This window comes from Dromaius novaehollandiae, chromosome 5, assembly GCF_036370855.1.
Source record: "Dromaius novaehollandiae isolate bDroNov1 chromosome 5, bDroNov1.hap1, whole genome shotgun sequence".
Taxonomy (NCBI): Eukaryota; Metazoa; Chordata; class Aves; order Casuariiformes; family Dromaiidae; genus Dromaius; species Dromaius novaehollandiae.
In genome coordinates, this window is record NC_088102.1 from 69,427,364 (window position 1) to 69,444,503 (window position 17,140).

Genomic DNA, 17,140 nt, shown 5'->3' on the forward strand with positions numbered 1-17,140 from the left:
GCACGAGGCGCCCGCCTGCGCCGTCACAGCCGCCTCTGTAAGGGGAGGGGGGCGAGAACGGAGCGAGCCGATTGGCTGCTCCCCCGTTGTCCCGGCGACGGGCGCGCGCAGCTCGGGGGCGGGAGGGGGGGGCGCAGCGCAAGGTGACACCCCCCCCCCTTCCCGGGTCCCCCAACGGTCGCGGCGCTGCCGCCCGCCGCGGCCTCTGAGGCGCCGCTTCCCCTTCGCCCCCCGGCGGGCTCAGCGCCGTCCCCGCCGCCTCCCGGAGCCCCAGCCGTGCCGGCTGCTGGGGGCCGGCCCTTCTCCCGCCGCTCAAACGTGAGGCGGATGCAGCGGGGGCAGGTTTGGGCCCAGCCGGGCGCAGGGTCGGGGTCTCCTCAGGGGTTTGCCGCGTTGCGCCGTTGGTTACTCGGTGTTTAAGCGAGCCGGTGTTTACCCAGGGCTAGCCCTGCCGCGGGCTCCCTACCGTGACCGTGTCATTCACTCCCGTGACGTGCCCCGAAAACCTCTGAGAAATTTCTGTGCTGTACAAAGTGCATTGCAACAACCAAGAATATGTTTATTTAAACTCTGTTGTGGAAAGTTATTGAGTTACTTACTCAATGACTATTTCTGAGGGCTGATTCACACCTGTATGATAAACCAGCCGCTGTTGGCTCAGGAAAAATCATACCTGAACGGCAAAGTAATCTACAAGGAGGAGAATCAGTTCCACCCGCAGCGTTTGCTCAGCTGAGTTCCTTGGCTAATTTTGGTGCTGATGTTCTGCTTCTGTTACCAGAAAGGCCAGCGCTGCCTCCGTGCCGGCCCATGGCACACACGGGATGCGGGAGCAGTGATGTCAGAGCCAGCTGGAAGGAGCTGCAGCTTTCCCGGCCCTCCTGCAGCCCCAAGGGATGGGAAAGTTGCCTAATAGGTAGTATCATCTTATCATAGATGAGCAATAAACACATAAACCACCTTTAATCTTTGAACTGCCTTTGCCCTCCCATGATTTTTTTCTTTTTTGGCCGTTATCTTTCCCTTGCTGGGCTCCTACTGTATATATGAGTACCGTGTGGGATCTTTTAATAATAGTTGCCGTTACTGCAGAGATCATTATTGAAGCTGGGGGCTGTTGGGTAGAGAGATAGTTCCCATCCTGCTCCTTCCCTCCTCTTCCCCTCCCCCCATAAATATTTTGCTGCATGGGCTGCTCCCTTTCTCCATCTGTGCATTTCACTTTGGCACTCCAATGCTGGAAAACTCCCAAATAGCCCAAGGATTTTTTGAGAAGTGGCAGGGAAATTCCAGATCTGGCATCAGAACCACTTTGCGCTGGCAAATCAGCTTTTAGCAAAATTGAAACAAAGTCATGGCTGAGGCATACCAGACCCTAGTCTGGAGGAAGGGTAACATATGGAACTGGAACAGGAGAGACGCAGGTTGCCTTTTCTCCCCTTTTGTGCCTTAGCTTTTCATTTGCAAAATGCCTCAGCTTTTCATTTGCAAAATGGCTTTTCATTTGCAAAATTTGCCAAATAAGGTCTTCAATAGCAATGTACAGAAGGAGCACAAACTTCCAGTGCGGTCCTGTTAACCTGTGCAGAGGACTGGGAATTGTTCCCGGTTAGAGCATTGCAGCACCATACGTACGTAGCACCATCTGAGAGCTGCAGCTGGGGATGAGACTCTGGAAGGAGCTGAAGCTGTTGGCTGATGCACAGCTGTACTGGTGAGATGCCAGTCAAGTAGCCACAAAACTTGTTTTAACACATGGGGGCTCGAACAGGAAAATTTTCCAAGATGTGACCTCCTCCTCCAATCCAATCCCCCAATAAATAGTTAGCACTTCAGCTAGGGTAAAACAGGGTGGTTGCATCTGACTTCAGTGAAACTGGGTTCCACTTCTAAGGATCCCTGCTTCTTTTGCAGGTCCCTGCTGAAGAAGCTGAAGACATCACTGATAGGTAAGTGCCAAAACCCAGTTCTACAGCTGCAAATCTCGTTCTGCAACAAACACTGATGTCTCTTGATGCAGGGAGGAGAACCAGTGAAAATACCAGAAAATTCTGGCTTTCAAACTGGTCCTCCCATTTAAGTGCTCAGCCTTTGCTCTGCTTTGTCATAGCGTTGCTAACAAGAACTAGTTTTTTTCTGACTAAAGTTATTTGACAGATTTTTTCTAGAGTGCCATTAGCATGGAAAGAGAAGGCAGAGAAGTCAAAAGAGGAAATGATTCATTTCTCTTGGGCAAAGAGAATTCTCTCCCCTTTTATTAGTTATGTTACCCAATATCAACCTGTTGATACTGCTCATTTCACTGACATTTGTTCTTACACCAAGGCATGAAGTCTGATTCAAAACCTCAAATAATCTCTTTAAAAGCCTCAGAGAATTTAGAAGGAGATACGAAAGTTATGGCTGTGTTTGCTTTATATCCTTTTGATTACAGCGCACTCACCCTTTCTTATGTCAGTCTAACTTGGGCCTCAGTCCTGTAATGATCTCCGTTTTGATAAGCATCCTGGATCCACGTGGAGCCCAGCACTTATTTCCTTCAGTCATTTGCTCTGCTGATTACTTCATTCATTATTTTAACACTTTATTAGTAATTAGTAACTCATTGTAATTTACTGTTAAGTTTACAAAAAGGGTGTACCTTATTTTACAACTGTTCAGTGTTTTACAACAAACATAGTCTATCTTCTGGGGAGCCAAAGGTGTGTACAGCGCAACAAAGGCAAAGAACAAAGTGGTAGAGGAACTCACAACAGATAAAATGAATAATAGGGCTTGCATGCTTAGTTCATATAAAGGCATATAGATATGCTACTTGTCAAAATAATTTTGCTTTCTTTCATCCCTCACTATATTCTTTTTCAATTTTGTTTCACAAAATTTATCCTTAGTTTCAAAAAATATTCCCAGGAAATAAATGTTGGGTAAGGGAATTCACTGCTGGCTGAGACGGCTTTCATTTTTAAATTGTGGTAATCTTTCAGATATGCTCTCTCTCTTCAGCATGTTCAAAAATGATCTTGTGTGTTTCAAATGCGGTCAGTTTGAAAAGGCAGGAAGCCACGTGACTGCAGCGGCAGGAACTGGGTCTTACTGAAAGCCTCAGCAGCAACGCAAAGGTGAATGGGCTGAAAGCACAGTGCAAAATGCAGTGGATTATGTGAAAAGGCTGGTGCTGGCTTTACGAAACATGAGATCTGTCCCACACAAAACAAACAACTTTCTGATCTCGCCCAAGGCCTCTCCTGGTTAGGCTTAAAGCACTCAGGAGGAGCAATGCATGAGAAATTTATACTGCTGCTCTTCATGCAATATATTTTAAATGGATTAGCAGAGAGAACTTTTCATCCTAGAGCTACGAGGATAGTACTTTTCACAAGTTTTAAGTCCACATTCAAATAAAGCAGTCAGAAAAAGAAAACTAAACAAACCTGTCATTCCTTGTGCTCAGCACATTTTTCTGCTCCTGAAGAGGAATCTATTACACTTCGATAACGCCCTTAGTCAAATTCAACAAAACTAAGCCTTCTGCTAACATCAGAATCTACTGAAACCTAAAAGCCATCAGAAAAACCTCAAAAAAAGGAAGAATTAAGTGCTGAATTTTTGGTTCAAACACTCAAAGACTACGTAGTTAAAATGCTGGAATCAGACTTGGGAAACAGTTATGTTCTAGCAACTGATCCCTCTTCCTTGTTTCCATTTCTTGTGCACTAGAACCAGCTTGTTGTTACGTGACAATGCAATATCCTGCCCAACGGATCAGTCAATAACCAGCCGTCTTCTTAAGTAATGGAAAAAGGCAAACATGTCTTCATGTTCCTGATGTCAGGTTTTATACCATAGCAACAAAGCTGCATTAGCACACTTTTTTTTTTTTTTTTTTTGTAGATGGGCTCCATATCTATGTTCAATTTTTAATTCTATGTAATAGACTAATCTACTGTAGCATCTAATAAACTAAATCTGTTAAGAGTTCCTCAACTGCCTGCATCCCCTGGATAACCTAGCTTTAAAGCCTACGAAGGAAGTAATGGTGAGATAACTGGGGTTAGGGCACAGGCAAGACACAAAGTGACTAATTACACTGTAAGCAAGGAACAATCTGAACTAAGATCCCCTCTTCTTGAGGGTTTGTATGACCACTGCTGTCAGTATAGAGAGACACAAAAGTACTCATCACAGAAATCTCCTTTCCCTCAGACAGGAACTCGCTTCTTTTTTCTCTGTAATGTATTTTATCCCCAACCCCATGCTGTGATCATGTCAATGCTGTATTCCTTCAGTGGCTGAACACAGTATTCAGAATATAGAAGAATACAGAATATAACAGTCAGCGACTCCACTGCTTCCTCTAAACTAACAGAGACCCTTCTTCACTAAGCCTGATGGAGACTTCTACTTTTCACTGGTTATGAATCCAGTCTTGACTGAATATTCAATCAGAAGAGGGCAGATGTCTCTTCTCATCTATGACAGCAGAACACAAACCAGCTTTTTTTCTATTAATTTGCAGCTTTGTAGAAAACACTTATTTTCTAATTTTTATAATACTTACATATCTGCCACAGAGGGAATTGCAGGTGGATTGACACATGACTTGATTCACTCCAGTTGCATTATTTTGGTAGAAACTGCTTATTGCTCACAGAAGAACTAAGTCTAGAATTCTGACTCATTAAGCATTTATTTTCCTTTTGCTAGTCTCTCTCGCTATTATATTAAGAAGCAGCAGATTTTACTGGCAAGATCAAATGCCAGCTAAGGCTGGATCTGCCATATGACAGAGAGAGAACAACAGAAGGGTGTGTAGAGAACGCAGATACCCATTTCAGCTGAAAAGCTTGCAAACATCTTAACAGCAGCTGTTGATAAACATTCTTTACTTATCAGGAGCAGGTTGCTACCGCCTTTGTGAATCCCATTTCTAAAAGTAGGCTGAGGCCGGGGACTTTGACACAGGAGCTGTGCAGTCATTGCAAGGAAGGGATGACAGCATTGCTCTCGCAGGGTAGTGTTTTGCCACGGCAAAATGCCGTCGGCCCAGTTCTGCGTTGAAGTTGCACTTGGAGCAGGGAGGTCTTTTTCGTTTTTCAACTCCTGGTCTGGTAAGACCCTCGTTGAATTTAAAACAAATCTTAAGGCTGCTGTTTCGTATTCCCTGCACTGACAGCCAAAAAATGCTACTCTGAAAGCCGTGGATTACAAGGGTTTGATGCCAGCTGCAACAGCGAGGCTGCACAGCTGTCCCCGCTTCCTCTTCCTCAGGGCTGAGTATGTTGCCACAAAAGAAAGGGCAATGGGACTGTGGAGGACAACATTCCCCTAGGTTTGCGTCTCCAGCAAAGCTGCTCCTCGCCACACCTTTCTCCTTCCAGCCTTTCCCTTCATACCAGGGCCCTGCAGGGACCTGTCCTTCTCCTACGCCAAGAGCATCTCCCCCCGGCTGCTTCCACTGACAGCACGATTATTACCCTTCTGAGAGCTCCGGTGGAGTAAGGGAAAGAAATGAGCAACAACTTAAAGCAAATCAGCTAGTCTTCTAAAAAATTAAATCAAGTTACCTTAGGAAAAATGGTGCTTTAGATGGTGCTGTCTGCTGGAAGCTAAAGAGCTATGCTGGGAGAAGCAGCTGGTCATCTGGGGCAGCTATCCACTGTGCATGTTTTCCATACTGCATGGAAAAAATAAACTATAAGAAGGCTTTGCAGAGTAGGGGAGCAGGCATTTCACCCAAAGCCACCTTTGCTCATCCCTTATCAAGGGAATTTGCAATGTTTTCCATGCCTTGACCCTAAGGAGAGAGAATTTCAGAACTAAATTTAAGATGATACATAAAGACAGGGTGTTTCCCTCTGTGCTTGCTCAGTTTCCAGCACAAAGTGCCAGCCCAAATCAGGGTGCACTGTGTAGCTACAACTTTGGACCTGAAGTGCACCTGCCAGAGCATGCAGTTAAATGCTTAACAAGGGCTAAAGTTGGGGATCTACCTTAGGCCCTGGCTTGGCATTTATGTGTTTCCTATAAATGTAAGGGAAGTGTTACACAGGAAAGCAGCCCTATTAAAAGGATAATATGCTCATTCATTTGCTATGTTGGTGTAAGATAACCACAAAGAACTATAGCTTGTACAGTGCCAGGTACTCCAAGCAGCATGCTAAGATAACATTACCTGGCTCGAGTCCCAGGGAATGACTTTTCCTGGAGTCTGACTGACCAAGCCTTTAGTATAAGTTATTTAATTTCTTACTCTGTACCAACTGCATCTCCTTGGAGAACCCAGCTAGCTTTGAGAAACTTCCTCAGGACCTCAAAGAGTTTTGAAAATCCAGCAGGAATTAGCTAAATGTTTCTGCAGTTCTTTTAAAAACTCTAGCTTTGAAACGCTTGGTTGTGCGGGATATTACTGTACAGCGCAGCTTCAGAGCTCACTGCAGCTCACAGAACAATACACCATCAGCTGAGTATCGTGTTTAATATCTCCCGTGAGTTCAAGCACTTCAACATCTGTTTTACTTTTGGACAAGAGTCAAATTCTCCTCCTACGAATCTCTCCCCGCCTCCCCCTGATCCCCAGCAGAGTTCAAGAGTGCAGCTGTGCTGGCTTTGTCGAACGAGATCCTTGAAGCAATCTCCCCTCCCAGCTGGGGGACTGCAGAGAAATTCCCTCGCAAGGGAGTCCTCGAAATCTATGCTCAAAGAAGAAAACAGTTGCTATAGTAACCACTTCTCTACCTGCACTGAATCATCTCTCTCTTCCCCCTTAATCTTCTCAAGGGTTTATTAGTTGGGGGCTTGGCAGAAGAAAGTAGGAAGGCTGGGGCTGTATTCTGCGCTGCGGGCAGGAAGAGAAAGCCACAGCAAGCGGCAGGCATCGCGGGCCTCCTGGTCACACCGGCGTGGCTCCCCTCACCTACAGGCAGAGCCAGCACAGGCGGACACCCTGAGTGATGGTTACCACGACAGCAACGGGCTCTTTGCCTGGCGGGTGACGCTGCTGTCATTTCTTGTCTGAGCCACTCAAGCTATGTAGGAACAGGCGCCTTTCCTCCCCCTTCTCACCCCTGGCTTGCAGTGGCAGCCTCCAGCCACCTCCCCTGAGCGCAGACCTACCCCTGGTTCTCCTCTCGTAGCCCCACAGGGATAGATTTCAGCCTGCTAGTGGAAAAGGAAACTGGATACAGTCTCTTTTCTGTGATAGCACCTTCTTACAGCCTCCTCCTATGGTTAAAGGTGAACAGAATAATCACTGAAAACTCTCCAAAGGGTCTGAACTGTGCTAAATTGCTTCTTTTCCAATATGTCTACTGTAGCCAGGCCTTAGACTATGTGGAAATGTATAGCTAGGAGCCAAAGAAACCTGCTGTAGGGAAGAACATGCCAGAGCCAGCTCCGGCTGTTGCAAGTGTGCAACACAGGCAAATTGGCTGCACAGGCTGGAGCATACTCCCCTAACAACAAGTGGACTAGCACGAGCTGGGCATGATATGGTGCAGTGGAAAAAAAAGAGCCAATAAACTAAATACCATGGAGGTAGCAGTCGCCAATAAAAAGCTGCTTAGAGAAACAGGTAGGACAAAGTAATGCAATATAACAAGACGTCAATCACCGTCACTGCACGTGTTAAATACCTTGAACCTGTATGCCGCGAAGAACTTGGGAACATTCACTGGACACTTGCATGCACGCAGCAAGAGCAGAGGCAATTACAAACCTTCCCTATGTTCACGCAGTTGCCATTAACATAATAGTAACTTCTCTACATTTAAATATGATACAATAAAAAGATCTAAAAGCACACCCACAACAATAACTTGCTGTATGCTTGAACAACAGCCAGTAGTAAAATAAAAGCTTGCAGACATTTCTAAAACTTTTCAAAATGTATTACTGACAAATCTTAAAATGAGTTGGATTTCTAAGTGACCATTTTTTCCTCCCCTTTTGCTCATTATGCAACAATTTGCTATTTTAACTATGCGTAGCAATGGCCTAATACCGAGCTGAAATAACTGATTTGTGAGGGAACTTGCAACTCCAGTACTGCTGGTTATTCAAGCACACTGCCGTTTTTTCCTTTGTTAGGATGCAGAAGGGTGGATTCCAGATATGGATTCCAGACCCTGTAGTTCTGAGTCAGGCGCTGATTTTAGCTAAGTATTTGCAGTGGTGTAGTTTTTATGACATCCTGGCAGAGCTTTAAGCCAAAGAAGGGATTGTGGCTGGTTATTTCCTTGTGGGCTGTTAAACCTCTATCATGCACAGCGGGCATGTCAGCAGGGCGATTTTTGAGGGAAGAAATTTCTGAATCTTGTGGGAGCCAGGTCTGCAGTAACAGCAGTGAGGGGAGTCCACTGGCAGAGCCGGAGATGAGGTACATGTTCTAGGCGATCACTTTGGCAGTACACATCTTTTGGGCACATTTGTTCCTTCCCAGTGATAACGACTAACAGTCTGAGGTTAAAGAAAGGTCATTAAGTTAGAAAATGTGTCCAAACATGCAACAGTATGACTATTCAGAGAACTGCCTGCCAAAGAAGTGGTCACTGGACTTAAAGCATACACGTGCTCAAGAGCAGACTGGGTAAATACAGGAGGATCAGCAAAGCAAAGAAGTCGTCAAGGAATTTCAGGGAGTGGGGTCTGTTCTTCCTCTCACACACACAAACACATTGATTTTCAAGTGGTCTAGCCTGAAACCTAGAAAATGACAGGTCTTGTCTGTTTTACACAGACACTAACACTGAGGAACTCTCAGCCTGTGTGAAGAAGTTTAAGTCAGCATTTCCATTTATAGGAGAAACCACATCCCTCTCAATCCCCTGGACAGATTTACAAAAAAAATCTCCTCTGAAATATCAAATAGCATTTGTAAAGTCAATCCCTTGACTTAAAATTTTTGACTAACGTGCTCTGCTTACTGTACAAATCTTAAGGTTTTCAATAATCTTAGGGTCATATCGGCATAAAATAAGTAGAGCGGACTTTTCAGCCCACAATCTGTGAAATACTCCACATAATTGAGACAAATGGGCTTCATTCAAAAAGAATCACTGATACTACTTGGTATGCAAGGTATAAAAGTACCTTTATATCCAGCCAAAGTGGCTTTGTGATACCCCTAAACCTCAAAACTGAGGACTGTTTTTGACCTCAGAATTAAGCTTATAGTTAATTTTTGCTGGAATCATGTTGTACCCTATAGAGTTTTTGACTGTGGTACTTTGTAATTAACTAATTTAATCCTACTTTGTTTCCATTTTGTCTCAAGGGAGTAACACAATTACTCGTAAATAGAAAATGGTCACCAAGCAATGAATCCAGGTGAGAATCCCTCCGAAAACAGAACAAAACCCGCTGCTGGTTTAACAGGAGCACGTTGTACTCCATTACAGGTACTTAGTAGACTTATGAATTAAACACAATACAATATCAAGGAGCTCTCCTTTCCAGTCTGATGATAATTTGCACCAACTGAATTTAAAAATCTGGCTTGTTAGGTATTAACCAGTCGTCTGGGAATCCGGTTGAGTAACAGAGCAGTTGTTGCAACACCAAGACTCCCATATAAATCATGCCTGAGTCTTAAGTAAATATAGGTTCAAATATTGATTCAAATGAGAGATATGACTACAGTTTAAGAGGTTAAAGTTGCCGCTGAACTGCTTCAGAGAGGACCACTCCCTCTGTATTCATTTGAGATTCACAGAGTGTTCACTTTAGTCTGAATTCACAGGAACGGGGCATTTCACTTCACTTGTGATAATGACACTCTCCATCAGAACTAATGTTTGATGCTATGAAATCAAAGGTATTGCACCAAACATCACTCTCTAGCAGTAAGTTGTTTAGTTATTTATGCTGCAGATAGGCATAATTTCTGGGAACAGGGGTGGGGTGAGAGATGATACATTATTTTTTACTGAGCACCAAAGGCAGGGGGAGAGGGGGCATACATGTAGGTTATTTTCTGACATACAGAGGCTGTAACAACTGCCACTCCAAAAAATCTAGAGGAAGGAACTAGGGTGAAAGGAACACTCGATCATGAAATAGAAAGGTGCTTCTCACACCTCAGAAAACGGAAGCAGCCTCTCATCAGTCTGATGAAGCTCAAGAGAAAAGGGGTGCCCCGTGCTATTTTTTTTATACTGACACAAAGTATTGTGAGCCACATCCACACTAGCACTTGGTCTTCTGTTGCAATATAGGTATTTCCTTTGCTTAGCCTTGAATCCCAATTGCTCTTCTAAGTAGGAGTAACACAAATCTTTCTGGATACATTTTACGGTTACAGATCCGAACAACAGTGAGTTTCCCAGTTTCCTGGGCATTACTGCCTTACCAAAGTCCTAAGCCAGCAACCTAGAGAAAAGAGCCTGTATGTTCCATTCCCAACTAGTCCAGGTAAATGTATTGTGAGTAATATACACCAGCTGCTCTAAATTTCCAGCTCTTGTTGATATTCGCTTTTAAGAGCAGCTCTATAATTGCTATAGTCACTAAATTTTTTCAGAAAAAAAGTTTAGAACATAGAAATAAAGCTACATTTTGAATGATGATGATAAGTAGATTTACATCAAAGCAGCTCCAGCTTTTAAATGTAGGAAGCTAGACATACCTTTATCTCCTAGAACAGATTAGCTCATTGCTTTTTTATTTTTTAAGACACGGAAGATAAATTTATGCATCACCTTAGCTTTCAGAGTAACACTGTTTTCTTAATCATATTATTCATAAGAGGAGCGGCTGGAATCAAAGCTTGGAGCATCATACCACCTAAAACTGAGCCACTGTATAAATCATAAAAGCTTGGAAATAAACACCCTCACCCTCAGAAAAGGTATCTCCTGAGGGAGGCAAACTGGCCTTAACTGATATTATTATGCAAAACCCAACTAGCCACTGAATTCAGAGCAATTAGGCCCCACAAAATAATTCTCCAAGCAACACTTTTACTATTGTATGCTTCTCACAGTGCCATAGCGCACACAGAAAATCATTGTTCTTCGAGCTACTGTCCACAGAGACTCTGCTTGCCATGTACATGTCTCATGCATGCACAGCTGCATACTTTTGGCCTGCAGCATCTGCTGTGGTTGAACCTGTTCCTTGGATGCCATCACAGGCTCCCTACAGCCCATGGAAAGAAGGACAGAGCAAATTCAGTTATCTCTCAGTTCCTTCTAATTGCTGATAGCCATAAGACAAAATCCCCACCTACATCATTTCTTAGCATATTGTGCAATTTTAAATCCTTTCCTTACCTATGTAGTTAGCTAGCATGTTGCTCTGAATTGTGCAAGAAATTCTTTTATCCACTGCTTGACAGGCTTGTTAGTGTTAAGGACCTTTTTGCTATTACAGTCTGGCGGCTGCAACTGAAACAGAGCTGGGTTGGTTCCAAATCGGTCTGTAACCATCCTTTTTTTTGCCCTACAAAAGCTGCCATACCTACCGCAGGCATTCAGTTTGCCAGTCCTCCTCGTAAGGAGTCTGTTTTTCAGGCAGGATTTGGCTAGATGCTGAAATCTGCCCCAGTTTCCTTGCAGGGCCTTGCAAATCTACCCGCCCTGAAAGACCAGAGGCTGTTTAGCAACATATGGGACTTCTGACATGACTCCCAGTGAGGGGGACCTCAGCTACGCGCCTCGAAGCGTGGCGTGCCTTAGAGCCCCTCCTCAGGTAAGGCACAGGAGCGATTCATTGCCACATCTGGACAGAAGGATGAGATGGGCCAAGGTTACTGTTCCTCCACGTTACCCTGTGGTCTGCACCCCAGCTGCTGGGGAAAGCTTGCGCTGCCTGTTAGAGAAAAAGCCCTGCAGTGGCAGCGAACAGCGTGTTCGGGAGCTAGAGCTGTGCCGTACCCAGCAGAAGGACAAAGACATCAGGGACACGCTGAACCGACCGATTTAGGAACGGACACCAAGGAGTGCTGCTCTGTACCAGGCAGGCACCTTTCTTGCTCAGTGCAGTACTGGAGGAGGAGAAGTACTGTGAGCAAGGGATGGTTAATTATTGTGTAATTCCCTCTCAGCACTTCTCCCACATGCTGGGATCTGCAAAAAGGAGGAATTTTGTACTGGTGTCACAGCTGTTATAAGCTATTATAAAATTTAAAGTATTTTCTCCCAGAGGATAATAGCTTCTGTCCGAGGACATATGAGACCTCTAAGCCTTGCACCTTCTGGGCATGCTTGAGATGGAAAAGTACCAAAATTTATCTCTACCTCAGCAATTGGCTCTGCTAAGAGAAATAACTCTAGCTCATCAACCATGTAATCCAAAAAATCACTGTGATTACAGACCTTTGCATTAACAGAAAAAAATCCAACTTAATTCTGACTCCAGGGACAATGTCCATAAAGGCAGTTTCACTCTGAGGTCTTCAGGGAGTGGTCGCACAACGATTTCAAACAAGAATAAGCTCTTCCAAGCACATGAGTGGTTAATTTGGCTTCTTACTCCTGTGCAGTAGATTTTGCCAGACATTGTTTAGCAAGGGTCTTTGAAACTGGTGTTTCTGCCAAGCAGGCAGCTAGTGGACAAAAATTCTTTTACTTGGGGAACAGATGAAAAGGCCTACTTAAGCCTTCATAAGAGTTTTCCTTCTTTCACTTGCGCCTGCCAAGGCTATGCCTGCCAAGGCTATTGCTAGAGAGGTTTTGATTCAAGGATGGAGAACTTGCTGAGATTGCCGACAGATGGAGGGTGCAGGAGCTCAGCAAGATCCTCCCCGTATAGAGGTTTTGAAGTGCGCAGCTATCCTCTTGGCTTTTGACATAGCATTTCCCTTCTCCTGGAGGTCCACTGTCAAGGACCTGATGGACAGAAACGCAGCCGTGCACTTTGTCAACAGAAAAGTGGAGCCAGGCCATCTCCTTCCCGCTGGCAGGCCGTTTGGCTTGGGGCTTTGGGTATTTGCCCGTAGAGGATACTAGTGTCCCCATACCTGCCTGGCAGTTCGCGTTCCCTGGCACAGCCCCAGCGATCCTGTTACACCAAGGAAGTTGGAGGTAGAGGCCCAGTGGCGATAGCCCCCAGCCTGGGTCAGGCCACTCGGGCGCTTGTGCGTGCCCCGGCTGTCAATGCAGCCCAAGTGGTGCTGCCAGTGCTGCCTCCTCCTGCTGCTCAAAATCGCTTGTTGCCACATGGCTAAGTGCCACAGAGAGACACGACTCAGTTAAAGTTCAAGCCTAGTTCCTAGCCAAAAAAAAAAAAAAAAAAAAAAAAATTCCTGCTCCCTTCTAACCCTCAAACAGAATGACTTCAAAACAAATAGAGTGATCTCAAAAACAAAAATAGAAGTGCTTTCGATCACCACCTGCCTTCCTAGAAAATCTCATTTCTGTCATTTTCATGTACTGGCAAGACCTCCAGGGGTTTTCCAGCAGGCTCCTAAGGCTACATTGTCCAGAAAAACTAGCCCCGAACAGGCGTGACTTGCTGTCTTACAGCGTTTTTCCTCTCCTGTTGAATTCTACAGGGGTCTCTTGCATGTATTTTTCCCTGTTCAGAAAACATCCACCTCTGTATAACCTTGAAAGAGTCACAAGCCTAATAAGACTTTTTTTTTTCTTAATAGATTGTTGATTTAGTGTCTTTCAACTTTCTGTATCTTCATCTCACAGTGCAGAACAATTCCGGTTCCTAGATCTGGTCAGGTTTATATGAAATTCCACTGCACAAAGGGTGGGATTCACCACAGAGCCGAGTAGCAGTGTCTGAGGAGCATCTGAGCCACTGTCCAGAACTCTGTGTACAGTCAACAGTATCCAGGGCAAGACCCACCTATCTCTGAAGTAGATGCTTCAAACAGAAGCACCAAATTCTTTCCTTTGGCTATAAAAAGAACCTGGATAGGGCAACTCAGGCACATGCACCTTAGTAGATGTCTAGAATGAAGATTAAAACCATCCAGAGTAATTCAGAATTAGGTCTGAATCAACACTTACCTCCTGATTATTTTCCCACCGTTCACTCAAACGAAGGGAAAGCTAAGCCACACATCCTCACTGTGCTGGGAGCATGTTTTCCCTTCTAGTAGGAGGGCAGGACCTTGCCTTGCCTGTAACCTTTGCAGCAGTCTTCCTTAAAGAGCATCTGCGCTCCAGAGAGATGCAAAGCGCTTGCATGAGGCTCAGTCTGTGCATTCTCCTAGTTCTGGCCCTCAGCTGAGGCTTTGCCATCAGACACACATGGACTGGCTCTGCCAACACAAGCAGGACTTCTGACACTCACCTACAGCTAGGACACTCGACTCAAGCATTGCAGCCCACATGGAGAACACAGGAAAAGGATTACAGTAGCTGAACTGTCCTTTCTCTGCCTCTCAAACTTTGAGGTAGCAACATGTTCGTGATGGGGTAACACGAGGGCCCTCTTGAAAAGGCAGAAGATGACTGTCATGCACGCATGGAGGAAGAAGGAAGAAGCAGCAGCAAGAGGCAGATACAGGCAGCTATAAAAAACTTCCATGCTTCAATAGCGAAAGCAAGAGGGGAGGAAAGGAGGCTGTTGCTTACTTGATATGGGAGGGCAGAAGACCTTCAGGCTGCTCTGAAGAGGGCAGGAGGCCTGTACTTAAACAGTGGCCAAACTTAGATCGCCCATATTTTCTGGGGAAGAACAAAGGTCTCTGTCCCCTTGCCTGCCTAGGAAAAACCTAAAGAAGTATCAGAGTGTCAGCACAAAGATCCAGCACATGTGCTGCAGAGGCAGAAGGGCTGATACTTTCCATTTTAGCTTGGCTGCTGCTTTTGGCTGAGAACCAGTAAAAATAAAACTTCACTGTTGTTATTACCACATTTGAGAGATCAGTATGAAGGACAACCCTGCCACTAGGCAGAGAGAGAGTAACACAGTAGAGGAACTAATAGTTCCCTCCTATCCTTTTCTTTTACTGTGCTACTTGCCTTATCTGCAGACTAACAATAGCTCCATAGCAGCATAGGAAAGTTAAACAAGCCCTAAGTCAAGGGGATGTAGCCATCAACCCTAAGGACTGAAGCTATAAGACCACGTACTTTTCTAGGGGAAAATCTGCAAAAGGAACAGCTTTTGAGGCATTACTGATCCAAAACTACAGCCCTCTGGTCCATCATGCTCCACCTACAAAAAGCTCCCTCCAGGTCCTGATTGGAGGTTAGCAAAGTCAGAGACCTGGAGCTTTTTGCCTTTAAATCAGAATGTAGCCCACACCAATAGCAGATAATGTTCTAGCAGTGGATTTCATCCACATGAAAACAAAAATAGTGACAGCAAGGCAGTCATCAATAGACAGGCACCGAACTAATATGTCCCCAGGGACTATACTGCTACAGACGGGTTGATTGCCTATGTCAGAGAAGGGAAGAGGCAGAGCAGGGCATTTCCTGTTCCCCTCTTCTGTGTTCAAAGTCAGGCAGTTTGCAGATGATTGTTAAATTCTCTTAAAACACTTTTAAAGGAAAGAGAGAAATAGAGGTTTGGGCAGGTAGTTTCCATGCTAGAGCTGCATAACTCTGAATAACCCTATTGCACAGCATCATGCTAAGCAGGAGGGGAACAGGATCCCTCTGTATCTAGGAAGGTTTTAATCAACTGTTTTTTGAAAGTCCAGTCAAAACCCTTTGCATGGAGTACATAGTACTTGTGTGACTCTCCTGCTATGCTACATTAAATTCATTAAAATATTACAGACTTCTGGGTAGGGTTTTCTTTGTGCCAACATGTATTTTTTAATTTACCCAGCTTTCCTTTCAGTAAGGTGTGTTCTTCCACACCCACCCTTTGGCCTTGAAAAGGCCAGTCGCTTAACAAACCACACCACGCTCTGTTTGTTTTAGTAATTCTTACCCAAGGTCTTTATCTAAGAATCCTGTTTGTGCAGCTTTGGACAAGATTCAGTTCTTGGTGGGGAGGGGGAGGGCTTCTTAGAGCCTCTAGTATTTAATATACTATCTTACCCAGGGCTATTAAGTAGATGATCTGCAAGCTTGTCGGCCCTGAGATGGTGTGAACCTCTGTTTCTTATAGTCGGTGGAAGCAGAACTTGAGACAGCCACTGTGGGAAGGGTAAGAGCTATGGGGAACTACAGTTTTAGGAGTGTGCACATAGCACCCAGAAAGCCTAGTCCTTGGAAGAAAACACTGTGGTGGACAGCCCACCGCAAGTCCTTTCACCTGCTTTTGGAAGGCCTGTCCATGGCAACAGCTAAACTAAAATCACATTCATCTTCCCTTTGCGTTGCAGCTGCAAATTTGCAGCTTGCAGTGCTAGTCCACACCGCGAATTCACTAATCAGAGCAGTAGATGCGAGAACTGACTAGTGTTAAGGACGCATCGCGGCCGAATAAGAGCTGCTTGCCGAGGCCGGACTGCTCTAGTCGGAGCAGTATTAGCTGCTGCTGCGCAAGCATCCTGGCGCAGCCGGGAATGCCTGGAATGTGTGAGCCAGCAGGTACTTAACAGATCCCCCTCGAGGAAACCTTCCGCATTTCTCATTGAAATAGCACGCCCGCAGAGCGGCAGTTCCCCTGCCCATCGCCTCCCAGAGACAGCAGCAGCAGCCTCCCTCTAAGCCCCATGCAAAGCAAAATCTCTCCAACTTCGGTCTTAATGCCGGCTCCCCTTTCCAAGGCAAAATTGTCATGGGAAATGCAAGTTCCACACATCAGCGCATACTGGTGCCTTTCCAAACATGCTCTGGGATTGGATACAGCCCTGGAAGCCGGGCTGCTTTCAGAGGATGTCCTCCTCCACAGCAGTGAGTGCAGATATCTGCAGTCCATCAGAGTAACAGCTTCCAACAGCCAGAAAAAGGAGCTGCTGCTCTGCTTGTGTGATAGATGAAATTCCCATAGTTTTTAAAGATGACCATTTCTGCTTTTGCAGTAGCCTTCCCTATTCTGCCCTCATCCTCTTCTGCCTCCCCAACACTGAAATAGCTCAGAGACACCATGAATAAGATTTTCTGGCAAGTGGTTTTCCAGCTCTTTGAATTCCCAAGTTTGCAAGGCAGCATTTGCTAAAAGGGGGTTGCCCCTACCACGCTAGCCCCCAGCCCTGCATTCACCACCAATGCTAGCAGGAATGTAGCAAGGACTTTAACTCCAGTGCCTAGGACTATTCTGGGAAGGAGGGAGTTAAAGAGCC

The 17,140-nt window shown here is 45.2% G+C and overlaps 1 long non-coding RNA gene across 2 annotated transcripts; it reads left to right on the forward strand.

Moving 5' to 3' along the window:
* Positions 1-160: 160 nt before the first annotated feature.
* LOC112987939 (uncharacterized) lies at positions 161-3,979 on the forward strand. 2 transcript variants are annotated; one of them, XR_003260420.2, is made up of 4 exons: positions 161-342; positions 782-916; positions 1,915-1,949; positions 3,718-3,979. It is a non-coding gene; the product is annotated as an uncharacterized LOC112987939 (long non-coding RNA). The 2 variants fall into 2 exon arrangements; XR_010389554.1 differs by having other exon boundaries at positions 161-318.
* The last annotated feature ends 13,161 nt before the right edge of the window (positions 3,980-17,140 follow it).